This window comes from Anopheles ziemanni, chromosome 2 (assembly GCF_943734765.1).
Source record: "Anopheles ziemanni chromosome 2, idAnoZiCoDA_A2_x.2, whole genome shotgun sequence".
Classification (NCBI taxonomy): domain Eukaryota; kingdom Metazoa; phylum Arthropoda; class Insecta; order Diptera; family Culicidae; genus Anopheles; species Anopheles ziemanni.
This window is the reverse complement of record NC_080705.1, coordinates 3,277,634-3,297,907: the sequence shown is the minus strand read 5'-3', so window position 1 is coordinate 3,297,907 and position 20,274 is coordinate 3,277,634.

Below are 20,274 nucleotides of genomic sequence, written 5' to 3'. Positions count from 1 at the left end.
CAACCACAAATGCGCGAACGCACGGAAGGGACACGAAAGTTAGCAGGAAGGGCAGACTTTTCCTAGCGCTAAAACCACCCCATCAAGCCACCACAACTGGCGCCCGCGCGGGCTCGAAAAAAGGGACGGGGGGGAAGGCAAAGGGAAATGCCAAAAAGCGTCCACTTCCTTCATCGACACGCAACCAAAAACCGAACCGGCGGGAAGCAATAATAAGGATATTAACAAAAACAGTAACAAGCCCGAGCGTCGACGGGAAACCGCAGCTTGGAAGGAAATGCCTCGCCGCGGCAACACCTGGTTTCCTCGCATTTTACCTCATCCTCCCAGCAAGGGAAGTATGATTTATTACATTATTCAGAAGTTTATGTGTTCGCAGGATTTTTACCTGTGGTCTAACAAACCGCTTGAAGTTCGTTGCTGAGCTGTGTTCGTCGGGCTGGATGAATGTTCACGCGGGGTGGGTTCGGTAATGGTTGGGGGGGAAAAAAGGATGTTGTGTGTCGTTATAGGGTCCCCCCCATATATACCTTGATTCTTTTCTCGCGTGTTGCGTTCGCCAATACACCTTTTTTTTTCTTCTTTCGTTCCCTTTTTGATCTGTCCAGATGTTTTCGGCCAAGCTCGTGGTATAGGTGGAGTGTCAAACGGGAAATTGGAAAATTCAGTTCCATTTTAGGATACCTAGCTTCCAGTCCCGACTGGGAGACTGATTGGATCCGACTGGAGGTAGCAAAATAGATTCGGGCGGAAAATTGACATTTTCTCTATTTTGCTAAACGATGCCGGAAAGGAGTGTTTTAAAATTTCCGTATAGAGCTTCTCTACCAACGTTTCATAGCTTGACATCATCATGAGAGAGCAAAGTTATTTTGGAATTCGGTACCAAATATTCTAGTGACCTGTGCGATGATCGAGTCTTAATTCATGCCGATGGTTGATCCGAACACATCTTGTTGGATGAGAAATATTCCAAACGAAACGAACGGGCTTAGCTTGAGTAATGTTTTATCACAAAGAAACTAATTCGACGATAAGATATTATTTTATCAATGGCGAAATAAAAACTGGATTATCAAAATGTTATGCTTTCGATCGTGAAAATAAAATTATACCTGATTTTATCCTCCGTTTCGCTTTGGGCAACAGGAGTTCATCTCATTTCCCGCATTTGTATTGCACATTGTAGCCTTAGAAAAGACAACTTCAACCATTAAAAGCAACCAACCCATTCCCTCTCGTTTAGTGTTAGTGTTTCTTGTTTTTTTTTTGCTTTCCCCCTTGCAAACATTTAAGAGCCTTCCCATCATTACCTAGTTCAACACTAGAAATACAAATGGTACTAATTCATCACATTTCGGAGCGCACAATTCGAGATTCGATGGTGTGTGTTTGAGGTGGGGTCTCGGGGGCAGATGAAAGAAAAAGTTGGTGGAAAATGAAACCGAAAATCATGAGCTGAGAAGAGCCCCGACAGACGGAGACGGCGGAAAGCGATCTTCTCAGCCCGTATAATAAATATGTATGATGATCGTTCGGACACGCCAGCTCTCGAAAGCCCTTTAAATTTATTACGCTCGGTGAGTTGATGGGGCTATTCAGTTGCTGCGTGGTCGGGCAAACAGTTGCAGCATTGTGTGGTGGCTTTCCGTAGATCATGCGATCCGTGCGCAGCCACCGCCAAGTGGCGACGATTATGTCGCCGGAGTAAGAAGGTAGCGTGTTTCTTGAGGGTATGTGGAGGGCATTAATAGCAATACTGCGATTACTGCTCGGGGTGTGTGTGTCCTAATCTGTGACGACAAAACCCTCGTCGACAGCTAACACGTCGAGTCAAAGCAAATTACCAAACGGTTACTACCGTGTAGGGAAAGGGATGAATTTATTATGATGTTGCTGCGTGTTGATAGTGGATGATTATCGTGTTTGGAGCCTGACACCGAGCGGTTTATCTTGCCGGGCTCCAAGATGAGCCTTAGTTAGCTCCCACCTAGCATTGTAAAATTCGACTCCGGGAAATGGTGCTTACCGGGGCATGCAAAAGGCGTACCGGAGGCCTACATTCCCAGGCCGCATTCTCGGAGCCATTCTCGGCATAGTTCACCGGGTGGCCCACTTTCGACGATAATTAGCTCGCGTGTTCACGCTGCCCGCGACTCCGGCGCTTTACGACGTTGCAACTGCTACCAAATCCTGCCACTCAGCATCGGTGTGTGTTTGTGTGTGGGGGGAAAATTACACCTCGAAAACTGATCATCGCTCGCTGATGCAATGCGGCAAGACCTCCTTCGACAGTTTTATACACGTTCGAGTGCAGCTTACAGCTGGCATGCAGTGTTGTCTTGTGTGTTTGTGGTTTTGCCACTTCGAAAGCTAGACGAGTCGACTTTGCCATTTGCAAATCATCACGCCCCGTGCGGAAGTTACCCCATGAAAGCACGGGAAAGGTCAAATTATCTTCATACGAATTTTACACTCCCCAACGACGACCAGTCATGCCGCTTTATTACGGCGAATGGGGCTGAGGTGCATCATGTTGGGTGGGTGTTAGCATATGAAAGTCACCATGGTCGAGCTCTTTCCGTCATATCCATGAGGTGGGTGATAGCGAAGATAACGACGACGGGCGGGGGAACGGGAACACGAACGCAAATATGCACGGGAAAACTGATCCATATTGCTGATGCCGTTGGATGGATGTGCCGCCTTTCAAAGCAAACTAATAAAATGTGCTCCGCCCGATGGCATGCACATTGCATTCCCGCGCATCAAAGGGATGCAAGTGCATTGCGAAAACATCCCTCAGCCCCCAGATGTGCATCGAAGTGCATGAGTTAAATCAAAACTGTCAGCAGAAAACCTCTTTCAACGCTTCTTGGAAAGTTATTTTATGTTTAACTCTGAACTAAAGAACTTTTAGCATTTACTACTTAAAACATTGTGATAATTTGCACAAACAAATAAAAAAAAAGAAAAATGGAACACCACCTGTCAACAATGATTAACATCCGTCGGATAATAAATCATACCAATGGAAAACGATAAACAGAAGACAACAAAAGACAGTAAACGGCATCGTAAAGGTGGAAACAATCTCTCGAAACGCCAGTTGAGTGCAGGGTAAAGATAAAGCTATTGCAAACTTGTTGTCGTTCGGAAGAAATTTAACCCACATATTTTGTTGCGGGCGGAAGCGGAACAACAAAACCCGGGGGTTGTTAAAAAATTAGCACAGTAGAAAAACGGTTATAGTCGGTGAAGCAAGTTGTCAAAGGCTCAATTTCTGTGAACTCTGCTGTGTCTCTTCCTAACATCAACCTTGTGACCGAGTGTGTAGACACTTTTGTCCTATTTTGTGTGCCAGTTATGGGTTATGAATTTTGTCGTACATCTGGCGGTTTTTTTGTTTCGGAGATCTTTGCTTTCTCGGTCTTCTCGGCTGGCATAACACTTTCTCCCCGCCGGGAAATTAAGGTATGCAACAAAACGAGCCTGACAGTAATTTACTGTCACCATGAGTCACTCACTGGTGGTACGGTGTGTGTGTCATCGGTCGCGAAAGTTTATTTGCGAAAGTAATTGCGATTCGTTTGGGGGCGGTGGAGCAATCATGTCTTGAAATGATGAAGTTGTCTATTTCGTTCCGCGTGCCTTATGCTTCGAGAGGTGTGTGTGTTTTGTGTGGGGTTTTTTGTTCGTTTTTACCCTTTCAAAGGAGAAGCTTGAATATTCGCCTTCGAGCACGTTCCAATCAGACCGACGAAGATGATTATGATTAGCACACTTCATCGTCCGAGCCCGGCTATCTAGTGTTGCGCTTGCACTGGAACCTCGATTGTGCTAACCGGATGAGAGATGTGACGATGCTTCCTATCATGACGCTATACAGCCGCAACCTCGTAATCTTGATGTTTCGATAGCGATCGATTGTTCTTTCTTATTGCTTCCTTCCTTCCTTACTTTGCTAATATTTATTTCTCGCGTGTGTTTTTTTTATCTCTCGTTTCAGGTAAGCCCTCAGCCCCCCGAGGAGCCCATACCTTGTGAAGGTCTCCACCGAATCAATCATCTCATAATTTTTAATTGAAACGTGAACGAACACCGAGCGATCGTTTGGAGCGGAGGTTCTCACCAACCTGAGCTGCGCTGCGAGGGTCGAACGAAGTCGAATTCCAACGGCGAACTCTCGCGCGGCCCCCCGGAAGGTATCATCTTCACGTTTGTAGCACCATTCGGGCCAACAAGATTCGAGACCTCTCATGTGGTTCTCGGGCCTTTTTTTCCCCCTATGCTTGCTTCTTGCGACTGTGTTCAGCTCAAGTGGCGTTTGTTCAAATGCTTATGGAGGGTATTTTTCTCCCCGGGTTCATGGGAAGGAGGTCGGTTGGCCCCGCACGTTGACCTTGAGCATTATTACATGGTGCCTTCTTCTGCTGGGGGGTGAAGAGCATGCACCCAATCCTATTTCGAACTCGTGCTTTGAAGTGTTCGTTTCTGCTCACATTAAAGTTTGATGGACGGATGACGAAATATATATATATTTTTTTTATTTGATGCGAAAAATTTGAATATTCGAACCAACTGAGGCAGCACACTCAACAGCTTGGAAACTGTGCATGACTGAGGGAGGGAAAAAAAACTCCTTCTCGTTGTGAGTCAGATTTTATGGTTTTTCGAGCAGAAAAAATTGGATTCGTTGATTGAATGTTTTCAAGAGCTGCTTCGGACTATTTCGATTTTCCTTTTTTCCTCTCCGTCTCTCTGCACACTTACACCACCGCACCAATAGCTCGATCATGAACAAATAGCTCCATGGGTAAGGAACAGGAAAAAATGGCTAAGGACATTCCTTGTCTCCTGGCAACCCGAGCTGTATCCGTTATTTCCTGATTGAGCCAATTACCGGAGTTCGTGGAAATGAATCTTGCCCGCTCGGGCGAGGAAGTGAATCGCCCGAAGTGCTGAATTAAGAGCTAAACGGAATTCAACTGATGTATTTATCTTGATGCTAACGTTTTTTTACAAAGTTTTCTCATTTTTTGTATTTTATTTTAAGCTGTCAAATAATCTTTGTGATTATTGTTTGTCACCTTCACTTAAAAGGTCCGTGAGTATCATGTCCTCCTAGTTTTTTTTGGAAAGCAATATTCGAATGTTAATTACCGATTGTTTTAGGCTCGAAAACGATGCAAACAAACCCAAACCTAGCAGCGGACGGTACGAGAGGACAAGGGGAAAGCAAACGGGACGGAAGGCAGGCACCAAGTAACCGTGTCAAGTTCGCGGGACTTGATGTGCATCGCGATGGCGCCTATTTTTCCATGAGGTTAATATTCATGCAACAATTCCCTCTCGAAATATGGCCACTTCCAAACCGAGAGCACATGAACACAATGTGCCCCGGTGGGCATTGTGTTTGTTGCGATCCATGTTTGCTGAAATTCGCGTTGTTGTGGGATCGAACGGCGCGCGTTTGTGGTGCAAACCCCCCCGAGTTTTAGCCAAGTTTTATTTTTCCACCCTCACCCTCTCGAGGTGGATGGTATCGTTTTCGGTGGTGCAAGGGGAGGAGGCGGCGGGTGCCTCGTCAGAAATTGCCAACGCAGAAGGTTGCATTTTTAATTGCAATCAGCCCTGGTTAAGCGAAGGTAAACTGAAACTGCACCGCCGACGCCGAGTGGGGCACCCTTTGCACCCATCGGTTTTTAAAAATAGGTTGCCGGTTGGTGGAAAATGATGACGGAAAAGCTGCATGACGCAATTTCGTCAGGTGAAGCTTTTTTTCGGGTTTAAAAAATAACCTTTCATGCATTGAAAAACAGCGAACGTAAGTGTTGCTCTCATTGTCAAAAGTACTGCTGTTTTATGTCCCCAAGGGACTACAAGGGCCTTTAGTGGAATTATCGCGTAATCGATCGGTTAGTCATGTGTCTGGTTAACATCGTTGTGATGTCCTCAAAGTAGGTCTTATAGTTCTTCAATGCATCTTTTGTTGTGCTCTTCGAAAGTCCAGCATTCGAATTGCAACAATAATGGCATCATTGTGTAATTCAACCAAACTTGAACGGTATGATTTATTCCGTCCGATAGAGTCAACTGCACTTCAAACGCACCACAACTAACACTTGTGGAGCTCATCCTCACATACCTTCTAATGCTCCTCGGGGCGCGCAACATCAATCGATGAAGGGCAACACGATTGAATTTGCATTCCAAAGAGGCACTCGCGGTGTTTTATGGGCAGCAAATTTATTAGCCCGATAGCAGACAGCATACCGATGCGGTTGCGCTGTACTTTACCTTTGATCATCAAGGTATTGCTGGAGGTTAATACGATGGGCATGCACACGCTGTATAATATTTAATCTATTTTCTGTACACAATTTTCATGTTCAATGTGTTTCTCAGTATGTTGACACCTTAACACAGTGATGTCAAACTCGTTAGACTTCGCGGGACAAAACGTAAAATTGATTGCAGTTCGTCATGTTTGTTTTCTATGAGCACTATTTATTCGCTTTTATTTAAAAATCTGTGTGATGTGGATCAAAGATTTGTATCACTTTCTTAAAGAAATTGTTTAAAAGTGTTTATAAGTGAATTGCTCTTTCAATTCGCAGTTCGTGAAACCATTCGCAAATGTTCTTATGGGCATGTTTGACATCCCTGCCTTAACATATTGTCTTCCTTTACTGTTTTTCAAACCCATCTGATGGTCATTGGTATATTTTCCTTACTTAATGGATTGTAAAAGTACCTTTAAAATTGTACTCAAACCGTAAGATGCAAAAATGATGCCATTGCTGTCTAAAGCAACAGAAGTAGGAAACCCCCGTCGGGGGAGCGAAAATCATAAATTTTGAGCTATGGTAATTTAGATGCAGATTGCTGACTGAAGCTAATTAATGCCTTCTTCGCTGCTTGCGCCGCATTGTCGTCACAGGAAGTTGGCTTGCGCTTTGACCGTGTGAGCGCGAAGGCAGGAAAATAACTTCAGCTGGAAGGCGAGAAAAGTGGAACTGAAAAACGGCCTTCCCGAAACCATCCCTGCCTGGCCTGCCAGGTTTGTGTGTCCAATAGCTTTACTCACATTTGCTCGCACATTTGAAGATATGGTGGATGCTCATTTGCATAACCATTACTTGCGAAGCGCGGAGCCCTCATCCTAGAACGGCCAGACCCCGCAGGGCAGCATTGGCAAGAGTACCCTCTCCATTTGAAAGTTGATGAACGGTGTCCGAACTTACATCCTGCATCATAACGAACCGCAAATACGAGTGATGTTCGAAGGCGATAGGGATTTTTGCAGACACTTCTCTCACTCCCTTCTGGCATTCATGACTTTTGCGCTATTATGTTGGTAGTTTAGCCTGGCGTTTGGGTTCATTTGGCGAACTGGAAGACTAACTTTCGGCCTGGCGTCGCCCGCAATGCGAGATTGAGTTTTATCGGCTTCTCGCAACACGTTCGCCAGACGATCGAAAGGGGCCGGGGCCTGATGAGACTCTGGGAGTTCCTCCTTCCTTGTTTAAACTAAATGGCGCTTGACGACGGGACGCATCCCGTCTCGAACCGCACCGAAGGGGAAATTAATTGTAAATGATTCGGGCAAAATTACGGGGATTAAGTTAACGATGGCGACAGCGTCGAGCTCGCTCTCGAGATCGTCGTTGTTTTCACAGGAGCAAGCGGTCCCGAGACGTTCTTCCCGGTTGCGCGGTCGTGAAAACCAGGAAGTTTCGAATATGTATGAATGGCCACCAAGACACAACGCTGGGGTTGGGAAATTTTTCATCTTTCCCTCCCCACTGCGTCTCATAAAGTGACCTTCTAATGTGGGGTGTTTGTTGGCCATTCCCTCCTTCGAGGGAAAGCTTTTGCAGTATGTTATAAAGCTGCTTTTAATGCTCACAATGAGCTGTCTCTTTTCTCGACCCCCCACCGTCGCATCTTCCTTCCTTTCGAGACGGTCGAGTGCGATAGAGGGAGACGCCATTATGGGCAACGGAACCGGAACGAATAGCGCCCCTTTTCCGGCTGCGTTTGTTCTTGCTCGTGCGGCGCATGAATGAGAAATGCGGTGTCGGTTGGTTGAATTATTTAACATTTATGCAGGACAACGGAGGACCGACCCCGATCGAGACTCACACCTTATGCTGGCCACAACACTGCACTGGCCCCGTTGGTGCGTGCCGGGAGTTACGGGCTTTACACCATTTCAAGGGTCACTTGCAATCATCGTTAGAGGCGAAAGAAGAAAAATGAAGCTTTTAAGCAGAGTAGAACGGGAGAGAGAGAGGTAGGGAGGGAGGGTGGTTTGCATACGATCGCCGCAAAACTTTCTCCGCCTAATGGTTGTCCGTCTCGGTGCATCCCCGGGCAGCGCTCGTCTCGAGGTTGTTGTTGTTTGCCTATGATGAGATACGCCGAACGGATGAGGCTCGGAAATCTCGGTAACACGAACTCTCCTCGCCTCGGTTTGGAAAACGGTGGCGAGGAATTTCCACCATTTCGGAAGATCGCAATCTGCCGCGTCGCTTAACACAACCATTAGTTACGGTTAGGCTGTAACCGGGCAGAGGGTCGGTTGTAGTGCAGAAACTCAAACAAATCTCCTACCCGAACCAACTGCTCTTAGTGATGAGTTCCCGGAACCGCACCCACCGCCCGGAACCGCTTCCGAGCATCTTTAAACCGGCTCCGATTACGGCTTAGTAAAACTCACGATTCCGGATCCGGACGGCTCCGAACGGTTCCGGACGGCTCCGGCTGCTGATTAGCGGCTCCGGACGGCTCCGGACGGCTCCGAACGGCTCCGGACGGCTACAGACGTCTCCGGACGGTTCCGGACGGTTCCGGCTGCTGATTAGCGGCTCCGGACGGCTCCGGACGGCTCCGGACAGCTCCGGACGACTCCGGACGGCTCCGACAGCTCCAACGGCTCCGACAGCTCCGGACAGTTCTGAGCTCGGAGTATTGCACCTACCTTACGGAGCCGCTTCCGATGTTGGTGGAGTCATTCGGAAGCGGTTCCGATTTTTTGTCGAATTTACCCATCACTATTCGCTTGTAGTGCAGAAACTCAAACAAATCTCCTACACGAACCAACTACTCTCCCTCTGTTCGACTGAATCCGCTTAAAACCGTGTCGTAACTGTTTCGATCTCCTGTTACACCATCAAAGATTGCAAAGCTCGACCTCTCGTGAGCGTCGGAAAAACGACATCGCGCACATCCCGCAAAGCTGTATTTTCCCGGAAGTGTTGCGCGGGATGGCCTTGATTTTTTCGGAGCACATTCCGGAGCACATATTTTCGTCATCAGCCCTGCTTCCTAATGAGCAGGTTTCCGAGAAGAACAAAGTCGGAACTGTGCTTGGTTTCGTTTGAAATCAATTGTATCGCGAGACAAACGCCACCGGGAGAAGGCTCCTGGTTTGATTTATTATTTACTCGCCATTCGAGTGGTTTTTGATGGGAAGCAGGAAAGGGTCGGAAAGCGACCACGATTTTAGTTTCTCGCTCGGTGCTAAATTTTTCATCAATCCGTCCTTGACCCTCCCGCGTTCTGTTTCTTCCAGTGCACACAACATATTTGTGAAACTCGTTCAGCCGACAAAGACGTCATTTTTGTCTGTAAAAAATGGAATACGTACGTACTTCCGCAGCTTCATTGGTTCGGTGGTTCATTTGAATTTAAAATATTGATCGCCCCCACCGTCTTTACTTCGACTTGAAAAAGTATTTTTGAAAAGCCCGAAAATATACCAGAGGGTGAGCTGATCAAATTTTGAAAAATATCAGAATCCTTCTCCAGAAGAGAAAGAGTGTTCGTTAACACAAGATAGTCAATAACGGGTTGGTGGCCCAAAAAAGCAAATTTCAACAATCCCCCCCCACTTGAAGGGGCGGATGAAACTGATTCATCGGCGTTGGTGAGTTTTTTTTCCTTTTGCTTTTTACCCAATGTCAGCGAAGGCCGGAGCAAAGATTGAATTGGTGGTTAAAGTTTAACCAACGAAAAGGTTCGCAAGGGTCTTATCACGTAGCGGACACTCAAAAACAAAAAAAAAACAAAAAAAGGGTGCCCAGTGCTGGGAAATATAATGACGCAGCAAGAACTTGTTAGTTCTTGGGAGATTCTGGTTCTTCTTTTTGCGGAAAAGCACAAACACACACACACACACATTTAGAGAAAAGGAAAGATGGAAACATGGAGATACTATCGACATGATTGGGAGCCCCCGGACAAGGGTTTGTGTAAAAGTAAATAACATTTGTGGCTGAGATTGTGTGTACTCCTGAGGAAGTTTGACACGTAACCACCGACCGCTGCTGTCCTGTTAGGAGTTTATGGACATTTCCGCTAGCGAGCAACAGTTCTACAAACAAAAATAAAATAAGAAAAGACCAAATATTACACAACATTTGTGTTTGTCGTGAAAAAGGCCACCACCAGAAGCGGTTTAATATTTCCAGCAGGTAAAGTGCAATTTGATAACGTTGTGCGTGATTGTTCGGTCAGATGTACGAACATCATGAGCTCGGGGATTAATGTCCACTTAAATACCTCGTTAAGATGGCTCTCGCACCACCTCTTTTCCGGAACGTTCTTACTGCCTTTTTCATCATTGCATGTCGTGACAAATTCGCTGGACCATGCAAAAATGTCAAGGACCTCCGGAGCCAGGGTAATTTGGGTAATGTTTTTTTGTTTTGAACATCTTTGAGCGCGTACTCGTTGGGATGACACACACAAAAAAAAGAAGCGGCCATCTAATGAGACATCGGAACCGCTTTGGGGCTTTGTTTGGGTAACTGTAAAATCGTGATGAATTCCTTTCAACGCATGATAGACGTCCTACAGATGAAGCACGCCGGTCGAGTAGCAATCGGGCAATGTCAAATTCGCGGATGGACAAGCTGAGAAAAAAAAATGGGGAGGGAAATTGGGTTCATGTGAGTAACCACCTCGACCCTCGAATCTCTGACGGTCTTCTCGATGTTGTTGTTTTTCGAACAGCTCTTTGGCAAGTCAGCCCTAGAACGCTTTTTTTAATGCGGTTTTCCTTTTGGTGAGAAAAATGAGACTGTTAAAAACGCTCGGGAGTAGATATCAGATCTCCAAATTGTAGCGCCGATGAGTTCCTCAACCTAGGGAAAAGGGCTTCGGTGGAAAATTAAAATACTCTCAACCTAAATTAATACGCCTGCTAAAATTGGTTCTCTGCCTTTCTCCAAACCAAAACGCTCGTTCTATCTTCCCGCGTGCGGTTAAGAGCGGCGACGAAGAAAGGATTGTCGGAGATGGCCGATTTCGCCGGCGGAAGGGCAGACGAGTCCGATTGGGGCCCCCAAATTAACCATTGTGTTCAGTTTGATTTTCTTGTGCTGATAATCGGCAAAACCGCCAGGCGGCAGTAATGATGATGATGACGTGCCGTTCGCCAATGGGGTTCGCCCCGTTAGATTGGCGTTGGCATGGCGTGAGTGAGAACATCGCCGGCCGAATGGGCTTCCGAAAAATCGAATTCTTCTTTCTCCTTCGGCGGTGACCTGTCGTCGGTGACCGAGTTTTGGTGGGTTTTCGAACAACAGAAGGGTTTTAGAAAATTACTCCACCCGAAAAAAAAACGCGATGTTTGCTCTCTTACATTAGTTGGGCAGAAGGGACCGGCTGTTCGTTGGGGGGAAGGAGGACGATGGCACCACTCGGGAGATTTGGGTGGTTGGTTGCGTGACGAACCGTCATTACTGAAACGCGATCACAAAACGGCACAACCGTTGCCGGAGAAGAAAGGTTCCAAGAAAGTCAACAACGAATACCAGCTGTAATGTAACCGTAAGAGCCTGAAAAAAAAACCTGTTCCAATAATGTCTAACTCATTGCGAAAAAAGGAAAACACAACAGAACACGTCAACGGTCAAAAGAAAGTTTGCTATTTGTTAAACCTCAACCCCAGGCCGGTGGAAGTAACACGGTGCCTCGTATCGATTGGTTGGTTGGTTTGAAATGTTATTTAAATATTTTCCTATCGCGCTTTCCACCGGTCCGTCCTTTGGTGACCTTCACATCGATGGCCTTTTTCTTTACACCGGCTTCGGGAACCACTTACCGAGGGTTCGGTATTCATGTTTTATGCTGAGTGCGCACCGGCATGCACTTTTAATGGGTTGACCCGTGACCTCTAAAGCCAAGATCACGCCAGAGGGGTGGACATCTGGGAAAGCCTTTACTTCGTGATAGTCCCAGCTTGGGAGTTCGTCATTTACGTCACGGCGTGTTATTGGAACTAATGTCAATTGATTGATGACATTTTCCACAATTGAACGCTTCGGAAGGGTTGGGAAAAATGAATCCACCTTTGTGAGATGTCACCGTGTATCTACAACGAGGAAAGCGTCTATTTTCGGAGACACTCCATGGGAAACCCTTTGGTATACGCCTAGCCTCAACTATCGATCCACTGTAGGGAGTGAAAACCTCCGCATCAAACACCTGCGAGGAAGATCACAAGAAGGGAGGAAGGACCAATAGGTAACTCTGTGCATGCACGATAATAATTTGGCCACTATATCCACGCACGGACGATTAGAATAATTGGAAACGGGTGCCATTAGCGTTAACAACAAATGGTGCATTGCGTGCCTCTATAGAGTTCCCGTCCGCATGGAAATTTCCCTTTTGGCCAGATGACATTACATCCATTTGAATAGTGCATGGGTAAGTTCATTACTTTTGTTCACGTTCCAATTTTATGTAACAGAAGAATTGTGATAGCAATTACCTGCAAATGGGTTTAAATTAGCTTTAAGAAAGTAAGTGCTCATAGAAATAGTATGAAAATGATTGGTCAAAGATCGAAATTACAATTAACAATATAACTTTCAAATAGTTTGGTAAATTTCGTACAATTTGGCCTTCTCCAACTAAGGAACAAAGAATTACCGGTTTACCTTGGCCTTTTGTCAATGTCAATCATGCGTGTTGTTCGCTCTAATGTGTGGGTTAGAACACCCAAGCGCAGTGACAACATCCTGCGATCCAAGACGGCCGGGCGAGTCTCTATAATGTTCTGTTTGATTTGGTGATTTTCATTTTCGACAGTCTCCAACATCCAGCGACGACCTTAACCTTCAAATGCTAACCAGTCCATCGCACGCACGCGACCGGAGTGTGTTTTTTGTTTTGGTCTGCGAGTGTGTGAAGGTTAATATATCCGCTAAACGCTCGTTAGCATTAATCTTCAAGATCGATGCCGAGCGAACGGACTCCAATGTCCTTCTCGCGTGCACTTTCGTCGTCGAAGGCGAACTCCGGAGGATTAGGTTTTCCGATCGTTTACGGGCGAATTTACGACTCTAGTTGCGGGGAAATGGGGTACCTTCGTTCGATTTTCCACCTCGTGGCGGGAGAAAGAAAGGGTATAAAAATGCATCCAAGTAATTAATATCGACTACCCTTGCCTGGCTTCGGAGGGCTGCGAGAGGTCGTTTGGTGTTCGGTGGCCGGTAATAAATTCTTCGACCGAAGACCACAGAATACACCCATAAACGCGGGCCCCAGTGGAGCAGGCCAGGGCGAAGGTGGTCATTCCCCGACTGATATCCAATATCCGGCGATATCGACCTCGGGGATGGCCGCGAGGAGTTGTCGATGGCTGGCAAATAGAATATCGAAACGCCTTCCTGTCCAACGACATATTTTCATTCTCCTTTTCCGTGCTGCCAAAGTCATCGTCCTTACGAAGCGGAGGAGCGATGGAGTAAGTGCATCCCCCTGGAATGGAAGGCGTAGACCCCCCCTACCCGCCGTGCGGTATGTAACTGTCATCCGATACGAAGATATTCCCCTGAGGAGATCCTAGGAGATTCCGATGGCAAGGCGCCATCCAAGGGAAATTCTGTTTTGCTACACATTCCCCGCACCCCATCCCCTCCGGCCAGCGTCTTTCCGGTTTCACCTGCCATCGTCGTCGTTGGCGTACGGCGGAGCCTTGATTACAAATCGTTCCCAACTCGTCGTTTGTTGTGGTTTGTGGTTGCGGGAAGCGGGAATGTTTTTAATTCTTTGTGCTATTAATAGCCGCACATCTTGGTGCCCGTAATTCCGCCTCTGTTAGTTCCTGGAATTCTCATCCTGGACAACGAATGTGTATGTGAGAGAGAGAGAGAGAGTGAAAGCATTCATGTTGTAGTAAAAGAATGTGGTGGAATTAATTATCAACGGACAGTTTTATGGTACGGTCGTCCTGCGATCGTCTTGCGTAAACTTTGTACATCCCTCCCCCCCGCGGGGCCCGCTTCCTGGGGGTATCTTTTCAATCCGTTTTTTCTCTTTACCTTATGGCATCGGTTTTCCGACGATTGGTTTGCGAAATGCTCGCGGTAAGGAGGATAAGGAAAGGGTTTGGTTGGTTGCACCCAGGGAGTGAAGAACGACATCATCCACATGGTGGTGGTGGATCCATGATAAATTGTAGCCCCTACACTCCGCTGACGTTGTGTCCGTCTTGCCAATCCCAAACGTGCGTTGTTTGCGCGGGAAAAAGATGCGCGCATAAACCAATCCGAAGGAATCCGAGACGAATGATAAACGAACGCACGAACCGCAACGAAAACGTGCAATGGAAATCGATCTTCGTTTGATCTGGACTTGCTTGCGGTGGGGAAGGAGTCTTGCTTGCTTGGCTCGTTTATTCTTTATCGTCATCGTCTGGTGGCGATCGGATCTTATCAGATCCTTCTTCTGCTGCTTCTCATCTCTGAACGTTGCAGGGTGCTTGAGAAACCATTTATAACACGGTTTAATTAGTGTCAGGTTCGCATTCGCCGCTGGCTTCACAAGGGGTAATGTGGATGGCCAATGCGACCGGCAAACATTTTGTTCGGTCGAAATCCATTAAGCTTCACAAGATATCTGCTATTGCGTCCCGAATACGCTTAAGCTGCACGTGCCAGAATGCCTCCGAAAGGCTCCGGCGAGTGAGGTGATGAAATCTTGCCTGTTGTGTTTTCTATCCCCCCAAGTGGAAACTCATACGAAAGGCACCCGTTCCCGATGAATGAACCCTACGAAATGGAGAAAGAGGTAGAACAAGAAAAACTTAAAGAGCCTCCACGGTGCAGCTAATTACTACCAGGCGTAAATTGATACTGCCCGACATTAATCAGCCGTTATTAGCCGCCCGTAAGTATGGTGAAGAAATGTGCTATTTACCCGTAAAAGGAAGAATGAAGAAATCTATTTTAAAAGAAGTCTTTTGTCTTTCAACTATTCATTAGTATTCTTGTGTCGCCTGTTGAGCAACAGCAGCTGTGTGTGGCGTTGCATGCATGATGAAGAGTAGTTATGCTTTGGTTCACGCTCATAAACGAGATACTTTGGCGGGACGAAGCGAAAGTAATTGTTACGACGTGCAATATCAATATAAAGGCTTGGGTAACCGTATCACAAGACAGAAACACAAGCGATTGATTTCAATAAAGTACGTTGTAAGACCATGATGATTCAGGGTGGGTTATTTAAACACAAACCTACTTAAACTGTCTCCATCAACAACTTCGAAGCTGTGATATTTGGTGTGTTTCCGCAAGGTTTCCAAATTTCACATACCCTTGCGAATATTCCTTTCAACGGTTCGGTCAGTTCTTACACCCATTCGTGTAAAGGCCAGACATGTTTGCTTTTCTTTTTCTCGTCTCAAAGGCGTACGTCCAGCAACCGATAATTAAGATGCAAAGTTATCGATGTGCTCCTCTAGTGATGGGTAAATTCGACAAAAAATCGGAACCGTTTCCGAATGACTCCACCAATATCGGAAGCGGCTCCGTAAGGTAGGTGCAATACTCCGAGCTCGGAGCCGTCCGGAGCCGTCCGGAGCCGTCTGGAGCCGTCCGGAACCGTCCAGAGCCGGAGCCGTCCGGAGCCGTCCGGAGCCGTCCGGAACCGTCCGGAGCCGCTAGTCGGCAGCCGGAACCGATCGGAGCCGGAGCCGTCCGGAGTCGTCCGGAGTCGTCCGGAGTCGTCCGGAGTCGTCCGGAGTCGTCCGGAGTCGTCCGGAGCCGTCCGGAGCCATTCGGAGCCGTCCGGAGCCGTTCGAAACCGCTCGGAGCCGGAGCCGTTCGGAGCCGTCCGGAGCCGTCCGGAGCCGTCCGAAACCGTTCGGAGCCGTTCGGAGCCGTTCGGAGCCGTCCGGAGCTGGCGCCGGCTGCTGACTAGCGGTTCCGGACGGAATCGTGAGTTTTATTAAGCCGGAATCGGAGCCGGATTAAAGATGCTCGGAAGCGATTCCGGGCGGTGGGTGCGATTCCAAGAACCCATCACTATGCTCCTCATGCTCCTTTTGCGTTTTACTTGTGTGTTGCTTATGTGAACAGGAATTTATTCCGCGTTTTGTTTGATTTTTGTTTGTGAGCAGAATCTGCGTACGACAACCAATTGGACGTGTTGACCTTCGTCGAACCGCCGATGGTCCTTTCCGGCCGCTCGCAACCCCAGGGGAGGTTAAGGTCGGTTGGAGAGAAGTTTGTGAGACTTCGTAAAACTGTTTGCACGTTCGGTTGTTTCACCCTTCAATTATGGCGTCTCGATCGGTCGCTCGGCGTTCGGAACCAATCTATAAACATGCCAAACCGGGTTGAGGACACCCTACACGACAGGCAAGTTACGATGTGAACTTTGGCGTGGTGCAGATTTGGAGATCTGAAAAATCAAACACGGTCCGTGGTCGCGGTGTTTCTACCTGAGGTGAGGATGGAGCTTCAGAAAACGAAACCACCATCATTAACCGTTTCCCGTACGCATGGGAAAATGGTGAGGGGAGGAGGGGGGCCCCATTCGAGGCTGTTCAATTGCGAGCACGATGTTTCCTGCCCGTTTATATTATACGTCGCCGTTCTTTGTCGTTTGCTCATCGCTCGCGGTGTTGTTTAATTTACCGGAAAAATGCATATATTTTATTTTCCATTATTGTCTTTCTACCTTTCAATGTGGTGGAACTGTTGTTTTGTCTTCTTCTGAAAATAAGGTGCCTTCAAAGACAGCGTTATAATATAAACGAGTAATTAATCTTCATTCCATCCGGAGGATGTATTCATCTTTGCCAACCCATCCGCACTGGATTAACCGTGATGATGAATTTCAATACACCACCATTTCAAAGCCCTGGTGACGTTGACCAACGTTATTTAAGTTTGACTTTTAAGGGATAAGGTTGCGAAAGGCGAAATGAAAAAAAAAAACACAACCGGAAAATCAATTCTCCGAAGGGTTTTGCTGAAAGCGACACCTCATTGACGAGGGGCTTTGGATAAGAAATTACCTGCCAGTAAGGTAAAACGTCCATCCGCCCGTCCGTCCATTAGTCTGGGCCGCGCGGCTCATAAATACCAACCCATTTCCACTTCCCGTCCCCAGACGCATCCGTCCGAACGAACTCTCCGTTGCGAACACTGATGGATTTGAGCAACAAACGGCCGCAAACTCGCACTCGGAAGTGGGACGATGATTGATGGAACGTGAACAAGTCACCGCCAACAGCACGCGGGACTTGGCGCGACTTGCTGAAGCCCGGCGCGTCCAGGGACTGCTCCGGTCCGAAATTAATGGCGTATGGGGAAAAAGGATTATTGAATCGAGATTTTCCCCGACGCTGGTCTCTCGGTACTCCGCGGCATTTACCAACAACGACTGATCAAAGCGAGAGATAGCGCCTGGAAGGGGTAGATGATACTAATGGTTGCGAGATGGTTTTGTGATAAAGGCTTCACAGGCCTATTTCGATTAGCTAACACCATCGCCATTATCAATAGTTTATGGGCGTTATTTTCAAATTAATGCATTGCTCTGGTTCACCACAAGGATCGTTTCGGAGGTCCTGCTTGAACGGTGTGGATATAAAGCAAAAATCCGTTAATTTATTTTAGAGTCTGAAATACGCTGGGGGCTGGAAAGGATTATATACACCTTTTCCCTGCGAGCGGTGGACGAATAAACATTTGTTTCCAACTGGCACACTGAATAATTTAAAACCACTCCAAAAGCAAAACCATTGATCGCCAACCGTTATCCTTACGGACACCCTTCTAATCTTTGCACAGACGGTAACCCACACTTCTACTCTCCGATCTCAACTCGGCAGAGGAAGTTTGAATTATTGTTCTCTTCCTGCAAACACATTGCCCTCTCGGGGCACACCACGGACAGGGAAAATGCACCGTAGACGGTCGGCAAAAGGAAGGGGGTTTTAAAGTGTGTGTGTGGCTGGGATTTTCACATCCAACACCACGCCATCGCTAATCCCCTTTTGTCAACGAACCATGAACCCGTCTGTGAGGATCAAACTGCTGGTGCTTTCCCTCCGATTTCCACTCGACCATGTGACCATTTTCACATCATACAACAGCCGTAATTAAGGTTCACAATAGGACGGTGGTGGGTGGAAGTACGCAGTCAACCACCATGCGTCTCCATTCATCCGGAGACTGACCCTTGTTTTTGCTCCCTATCAGAAGATCGGTTGTGCTGCTGGCAGTTTTTCGGTCCAGACATCTACAGCATCAGACCCTTCCCCGTGTTTCCCGAGGGATGGGGGGACTCGTGCCAATTGCCGCCGGATTGTTTGTCACTCCACCGCCGCCTATACGTTCCTAGACCGTCCCTTTTATGTGTAATTTACGAAGCAATTGCACACTTCCGTCCGGCGTGTTCGAAGGGGTTCCTGTTCTTGTTCGTCGTTCCGATGCGCACGGCTGGCCACATGGCAAACAAGCGGCCCCGTTCGGACCGGCAAAACGACGAGAGTAAACAGCAAAATTATCCTCCGACCGATCCTTCCGAATCACGTCCAGCACACACGACGCACCACGACGGACGACCACGAAGGGGATGCGATACATATTTGCTTTCCCCCTTTTTTCACAGGAGGAGAAGGGTGAGGAGGAAGGCAGGTAGCCACACACACACACACTGCAGTGTGTGCAAAATTACCCAGCCAGACTGGGAGGATGCTGGGTGGGTGCTTTTGGTATTCCGAGCCACGTGCCACGAAGCAGGAAACGGACAGGGGGGAAAACCTGCGACCCCTAAATGGATTTTCCATCCATTGCATATCGGAAGCCGCGATTGGGGGAGATTTTAATTTAAATATTTGCAACCCCCCGTTCCAGGTGACGCTGCTGCAGAACGGTTGCCGTCGCAATTTGCACGGTTCCTTTTTGGCATCCCATCAACTAAAAAGGGCCCTCGTTGGAAAGTCCTCCCAACAACCGGCCCGGTATGCCCGGACGATTCGGAATTAAAGGGATTCTGCTCTGCGTATGTTGTTTTTTTCCCCTTTCGATATTAAAGCGCCACTCGTTTGACAATTTGTCCCGTGTGAGAAGGGCGCTCCCGGGAAAAGGGCGATCGATGGGCGTTGCATGTTTTATGTTTCCATCGAGGGAAGGGGAGGGGGCGGTTTTGACCATGAATTCCCCCCGGGATGGGTTAATTGCGAATGGCAATAATTCATCCGGGCGTCGGCACGTTCGTCGTGTTCAGAAAAGTGCAGGTTTATTAAAGTAAATATAAATGCACTCAGTTTATGGTAAATCAAACGTAGGAGCACAGGTTCATTTATTATACCACATGGATTTTGACTGTGTTTTACATCAATACGAGTGATATTTTAGTTATCTTAATTGAAAATTTGACGTCATTCGGTCGATTTGAAATAATTGAAACGACCATCGTGCCGTCAGATAAAATGATTGATTACCTCGATCGTTTCCAATCGCGCCAGCCTCTTATCTAAAATTTAATTCAACATTCCTCGATACCAGAGATAAATGAAAACGATTCAAATGAATCGATAGCCTTTTTCGTCGTGGGGCGAATAATGAGTGAACGAATCATTCAACGGAATCACTTGGTTCCGCTTCACGGCAATATAATCGCGACCATAATTTTTCAAGGGCTCTGCTGCGTGAGTGCGTTTTAATCCACCACACGGTAGCATTACTCGTGCCCACCCTTCGAGAGATGCATCCTGCAATGCACATTTACGCAATCACGTCGACGACATCAACCCCGGGTTGCGTTCGCGAAGAACCTGTTTCCCGTGTCGAATCGAATCGAAGAAAAGGTATCCAATCGATCGGAAATTACCATACAAATGAACATAAGTTGCCAATCGAGCTGTTGTTAGGCTTCCATTTTTTCCTTCCCCCTACCCCACCCCAGTCTTGACGAGACATCCAACGACAAGGGTGCGTATGTCTCGAAGGTCGAAGT